This window comes from Aplysia californica, unplaced genomic scaffold (assembly GCF_000002075.1).
Source record: "Aplysia californica isolate F4 #8 unplaced genomic scaffold, AplCal3.0 scaffold00708, whole genome shotgun sequence".
Taxonomy (NCBI): Eukaryota; Metazoa; Mollusca; class Gastropoda; order Aplysiida; family Aplysiidae; genus Aplysia; species Aplysia californica.
In genome coordinates this window covers 226675-233770 of record NW_004797978.1, presented here as the reverse complement: position 1 = coordinate 233770, position 7096 = coordinate 226675, and the positions used below count along the sequence as shown (strand labels likewise).

Genomic DNA, 7096 nt, shown 5'->3' with positions numbered 1-7096 from the left:
CTGCGGGGGTATTTTTTTAACTCATTATTCACACTGTTTTTGTTTGTTATACTATTATAGGTACATGTGAAGACCTAGCCAATTGTAGGATTTAAAAATAACTTATTTAACCATTTAAAAAAAAGTACAATTATCATGTCAATGGCACTGCAAGCTTATGAAAACAGAAAAATGCAAGTGTCGTAAAACAATCCACCCCTTGCAATTCAATTCACTAAGTACCCCCCCAACGTTGTCCTATTTGGAGAAAATGCGTAGGCCTATCTATGGAATCTGAGAGGAATTGGAAATCTGTTTTATTACCAAATCCAGATTTATTTCAAAGCGCTTTTTGTTGACATTCTATTGAATTATCATTTAGATTCAGTCAATTTACTTTTGTTTTTTAAGGATTGAAAGAGCTGTTTTATATATGAACAACACTCGTTAAAATAATGAGGATTATGAGGTGATCTCCCTTTGTTGAGTTGTTTTGATGTCTAGACTGTAGGTGTTGACGTCAGGTTACGTCTTCTGCTAGATTCTAGATAGATCTACAGTTCTCATGGCTCTATGAGTAGGATGTCTTGATCTTGACCTCCCTAAAGACATTGGCAAATGGTAATTTTATTATTAAGTCTCTACCTTTATTAGTTACAGTGTCTTCTAGATTTAAAATCTTCATTGAATTTTTAGTTTCATGAGGAAATGAGACTCCAAGTCAAAATTAATCTTTAATGTCTAACTAATGATTTAGCCAGTCAGCTCTCCAGACTGTAGATCTTGATCTTTTCTAGGCCTGGTATTCTAGATCTATATCTTACACCTTGAGGCTAATTGGTCAATCTAATCACGTGGTCCATTTTTCTGATTTGCTCCGGCAAAGTACAATGGAGGGCTAGAGAGATGCGCATGAGAGCTCATTTGCATAGTAATAATTATTTAAGTTGCAACCCCCTCAGCCCTGCTCGCGACTTGGCGAGTATCTACCCCGTTGTCCGCTCATGTTATTGTTTATATGTGTGTGTGTGTGTGTCTTTAAATTATTGTTGCCAGGGGAGCTAGCCCCCCTGAACCCCTCCCCCCACTGTTGTTACATTGATGTAAACAAGACTTTCCGCTCATGTTATTGTTTCGCATTTGTGTGTTTTCTTTAATATTACCAGGGGGGGAACCTCCCCACTGTTGGTATGATACACGGTGGTCCACCAAAGTTAATTCCCCTGCCCACTCTCAACCACCACCTCTCGCTCACCTCGCCTCGCCAGTCGCCGCTGGCTTGCGCTGTGCGTGCGCGAAGTCGCCCGCGGAACTACTTTTTGCCTTTTGTCCGCACGTAGAGTACTATGAGTGCGTAGTTAGGCTAGGCATGCGTAGTAATCACGGGCCGAGACGGGTGGTCCGGTAAAGTACAATCCAGCCTTTTTCCTTTTGTGCTGCTCGTGTGCAATCTGTTTTTATCAGAGTTACGTGCCTTGTCTAGCTCCACTTTTGGTCCTTTTCCGAGAACGTCAGTCGTCTACTAGTGCAGCAGTCGAGTTCGAAGTGAAAGGCTTTTTGCAAACATTCTTCGAGAAGTTTTCTTCAGTTACTAAACTAGAGTAGCTGGCCCAACCCGCGACCGCTTGTCTCTATACCCTCTGCTTTTAATAAGTATAACTGTTTTCATCATAATTTGCTAAAGAAATGATTATTTATTCTAACCTTTAAATAGTGTACTTCTAACAACTTTCTTGCTCCTGTAGCAATGCCAATCGCCCGCTGCGCCTTGGGCCGGAAATCGGCCTCCGCGCGAGGGCCGCTCGGAATCAGAAGTGACTCTCTTCTAAGTATAGTTATGGGAAAACTCGTGGACGAAAATAAATGAAACTCGGCAACCAATCAGAGGAAAGGTACTAACGACATGCCAGCGTACAATCCCGAACGATTTCTAGAACAGGAGAAATTGCCGTGTATGAGCGAATTTTCTCTGCGGTTCGAAAACTAAACGGAGCTGCAGGTTGATCGCCGACCACACAGGTGCCCCACATGTCTTCTTTATTGCTGTAAAATTTCAGATCTCTGCGTGTAGTACATTTTACGTGCCATCTTAAAATTACCACACATTCATTGATAAAACACCAGAGCTTGAAACTAGATCATGCATTCCAAATGCGAGGTGCCGGCATGCAAGGGACGCGTGATCGCTAGGCGGCATGTGATTGGCTGCCTATAATGAAATAGGTCACCGATGACTTCATCATGGGTTTTCCCGATACCGCTATACTGAGTTTTAGAAGGGGTGAAATAGAAAAGGCACTCAAGACCAGCCCCAAGAACAAAGCCCTAGGACCAGATGACATCACAGCGGAAGCCATAAGAGCTTGTGGAAACATCGGTATACTGTGGCTGAGGCGAATTTTCAACTGAGCCTGGGAACAAAGAAAATACCCAGAAGACTGGCAGGAAGCCATAGTGGTACCATTATGGAAAAAAAAGGGCAACAGACGCGACTGCACAACATATAGAGGCATCTCATTGTTAAGCCACTCAGGAAAAATGTATGCAAAGATACTAGAGCAGCACATATATAAGACCTATTGTAGAGAGAGAAATCTGAGCAAAGCTCAGTTTGGATTCCGAAAGGGAAGATGATGCACGGATGCCGCATTTGCATTACGATAGATATATGCGAGAAAACTAGGAAAACACTTTTGGACAAGAGCAATAAAAACACATATCCTGTAGCACTAAAACATTCTGCCCTTGAAACAATTGATTCCTATCCACCAACATGGATCCACTCATACACTGATGGATCTGCCTTTAAGGCAACAATCAACGCTGGATATGGGTCAGTGATCAACTTACCCAGTGGGATAAAAAAGAAGTCTTCAATTCCAGCGGGTCCTTCTGCTCCAATTTCATTGCCGAACAACAGGCTATCACCAACACAGCAAACTACATCAACTACTTGTTTGACACTAACCCACTTGCTACCACAGACATCGTTATCTTTACAGACAGCCTTTCAACACTAGAGACACTTGAGAGTGGGACTGATGTGAACAAAGATATATTGCACTTGATTTGGAGTCTATATAATTTGATAAGTAGGCACCACGTCAGAGTAGTCCTACAATGGATTCCTGCCCACACTGGGATACCGGGAAATGAAAGAGCTGATGCTCTGGCAAAGAAAGGAGCTAGCCTCCCTCAGCCTGAAATTCCTACGAATTACACCACCTGCTGCCAAATGATCTAGTCAAACCTCAAGGAAGAGTGGATGAATGATTGGGCCACAGGTATGACAGGAAGGAGGATGTATGGCCACATGAATAAACCACTGGTCAAAGATCCAATCAATGAGTTGAGGAGGGGAGATCAATCCATAATCTTCCAACTTAGAACACAACATGTACCCCTCAACCAACATCTCAACCGAATTGGAGTAAAGCAGTCTGCTGCCTGCCCACTATGTGACTACCCCTCAGAGACAGTGGAACATCATCTGTTCTTCTGTAGAAAACTAACTGATTTAAGGGGATGTTTTCTTCCCAAGCTACCCCACACATCTAATTGCCTGTACTCCTCAAGACAACAATTAGAACAGACATGCAGCTATTACAGAGTGGCATCATGCAGAAGAGTAAACGCTCAGATGCTACTGGATCGCTAACAACAACAACAACAACAACAACATGCGAGAAAACAATTGAACAACAACAAAGAATCCCAACATCGTCTTTTGACAGAGTAAACCATGCAAAACTCTGGAAGAGACTCGAAAAGTATTGCGTCAGAGGACAAATGTTAGATAATATCAGAGCTCTATATATACTAACTGCAGAAGCTCATTAAGAACGAAGGAAGGCAATACAGAATGGTTCAAAGTAAGATCTGGAGTACGACAGGGATGCGTTCTGTCTCCCCTCCTGTTTATAATATGGACACAATAATGTAAGAAGCAAACCAAAGCCGAGAAAGCCTAAATGAATTTCTGTTCGCAGACGACCAATGTCTTATTCATCATGACCAACAAAGCCTCAAAAATCACACTACCGAACTCAACAACACCTGTGAGAAATTCAACATGAAAATAAGCACATCAAAAACAGAAGTTATGAAAGTGAACCGAAACCATAGTCCCCTGAACATCCATGTCAATAGTAAACAACTGAAACAGGTGCCGGAGTTTAAATATCTTGGCAGCACTTTTTCTGAAAACGGGTCCATAAACAGAAAAATAAAAATGCGGACTCAAAAAGGCAACGCTGTCACCTACCAACCTACCAGCTCGCACCCCTCCTATCTCATCCAAACATCTTCATGGACACAAAGAAACAGCCTATCACCTCAATATTCATACCAACATTATGTTATCAGTGCCAGGCCTGGACCTTAAGCAAAACCCATGAAAGCAAAATCGACGCCTCCAAAATGAAATTTCTCCGCAAAACCCTTAACATCACAAGACGAGACAGGCAGAGAAATGAAGAAGTAAGAGCAGCTATTGGCACTGAGTCCTGCCTGCGTTACATAGAAAGACAGAGGATAAAATGGTTTGGCCACCTGTTACGCATGTCACCTGACCAGCCAGCCTCGAGAGCCTACAACACCAAGCACTTAGGCTATAAAGGAAGAGGAAGGCCATGCAAAAGGTGGATCGAGGGTGCCAAGGAAACCTTAAGAAAACATAACATCACAACTGGAAGAGCTGCGGAGCTGGCTTACCATTGAAAACTGCATTTACCCTCGACGCTTAACGGCAACAGAGGATAAAAAAGTAAAAGTAAGTAGAAGGGGTGATCGCGTCGCAGTAAAATCGATGTCACGCAATTCAACAAATTTCACGCAAATATTAGTCTTTAAGTTCCAAAGTAATAAAGACATTGAAAAAGTGATAGCAGGACTAGATTCTTCTCTAAAAAGCACATGAAGATACCAAGTTTCATTCATATACTCCAATTCATTACTGACTTATGAACAGTTTTTTTCTCAAAATACATCAAGACATGTCCCACATTTTGGCGATATTTCTCTATATATAATATGAAAGTCCCCAAAAATCCCTATAACTTTTTTATTTATCAATGGATTTTTAAAATTAAAAAACCATAGTTCTTATAATTTACTCTATATTCATTTAAGCCCATTTTTAAGCAATTTGGATAAAAATTTAATTTTTCATTGTAATTGCTATGTTATGTCTGTGCGCGCATGGTCGCGTCCCGTTCCGTATGCGGTTGCGCTGAAGGCATGCGGTCGCACCAAGGGCAGAACAGTAAAATTAAAATGCGAAATCTGCAAATGACATTTTGGAATGAGTGATGATATCACGGTATAAACCGGAAGTTGACACAATGAAGCGGCCCTGAACATGGATTGCCTGACCTATTTTGCTAACAGAGACCGCTGACAAGCAAAATACGACAAGTGGTCGCGGGTTGGGCCAGGTACTCTAGATCTACCACTACGGACTAAGGCAAGGCCAAGGCAGGCTGGGATGCGATTAAACATAGAACGACACAAACTATTTTTAGGTAAGGTGGCCATCTTGTTTGAAGTCAGACCAGGATACCCCTTCGATCATGTGACTACATCTAAATATAGCCAATTGCATGGCACTGAAGATGGAAGTGTATATAGGTCTAGTATGCCTGTATAAATTAAGCTTTAAAATCTACCTCTTGCTGTAGGAAGTTCTGATGGCTGAATGAACAGGGTGTCTGCATTTGAAGTCATGCAATTGTTTTATGAGCGTGGGATCGAATATCGGTCCCGGAAGGGTTTTTTTTTTTCTTCGAAGTGACTATTTCTCCGAACGCTCGGGAGAATAAAGTTGAACTCTATTTCTACGAACAGTTTCCGATCTCAAGATTTTTTGGTTATTTGCGAGATTTAGGCGTCATCCTTTCATTCTGCCATTCTGCGAGGACTGGGAGGAAGCATTTTTTACTTCAAATTCAATTTCTAGAGCTAGATTTTTTAAAATGTCTGAATATTCAGATACTTCAGTTGTGGTTGGGGCAACGTTCCTGGACTATACTTCATTTGAAAATACCTTCAAAAGGTACTGCGAGAAAACAAGACTGCTCAGCCTTGGCAGTAACCTATTTTGCATTTAGTCACCCAGCAAAAACTAAAATCTTTCATGTAAAAATGTAAAAAGAAAATCCCTCCAGACCCCCCCCCTTCACACCTTACACACACACACATGCACACTCACACACACACACACTCACACACACACACAGGCCACTCCTTTCGCTTATTATCAACAAATCTCACCATGAGACAGATGTAGGGCACGACGTTATTTCGTAGCGCAAACACCACCAGTACTAGTGCTAGATCTAGCCCTAAAACTACGACTCGAGCCGTGTTTGGGTACACATATCCAGGGTCCTAACTATGAGACACATCATACTCTGAGACACTAGAACCAGTAAAATGAACAGTAGTGTATTGAAAACAGCGAAATTATGTGATTCTTGTTCATGCGACTTCTTCGACCGTTACTATGACACGACTGTCAAATTACTGTCAGCTGTATAAAAAAAACATAGCACGAGTTCCGGTCAGTTCAACCCCAGTTGGGGTGACTGTCCTTCACCTTCAATAACTTAAAAACTATCGGCCCCAGAGATACGAAACTAAGTCTAAGTAGCTCAGGACTGGCCAAACAAAGGCCCGAGACGGGTCACGCGACGCGTGCATGATTTGTATAGCGGAAAAAAAATTCCAAAGTTGATCACGCATGGCTTGCGAGAACCGTCGCGAGCGTCACTACTGGGGAGGGGGTGGGGGGTAGGGGAACCAAACTTTCTGCCAAGTATAGTCCACATTATAAGGGTAGGCCTACCAGTCATTTCGTCTCACCAGTGTAGTCAAGACATCACAGTCATCTCATCACTCTTCACATCCCAAATCCACAAGGTTGAATGGAGGCCGTAATTTTGTCACACACTTGCAAACATCAAATGCGCATTGTCACGATTTTTCAAGGCGGGTTGGGTGGTGTGTGGAAGGACGGTGACGGGGGAGGGGGTGCTAGTCGTCGTGCCTACCTGATCAGCTACACCATTCATAATGGTCAGTTTTGTTGAGTTGTTTTTATTGATGGGAGGGATGGGGG

At 42.4% G+C, this 7096-nt stretch overlaps 1 protein-coding gene across 1 annotated transcript in view; it reads left to right on the top strand.

Annotated features, from left to right (window-relative positions):
- Positions 1–236: 236 nt before the first annotated feature.
- LOC101851609 (kelch-like protein 24) overlaps positions 237–7096 on the top strand; it is a 15053-nt gene continuing 8193 nt past the window's right edge. Inside the window, exon 1 of the mRNA XM_005108672.3 lies at positions 237–600. The gene's annotated coding sequence lies outside the window, so the exon portion shown is untranslated. The remainder of the gene's footprint in view (positions 601–7096) is intronic.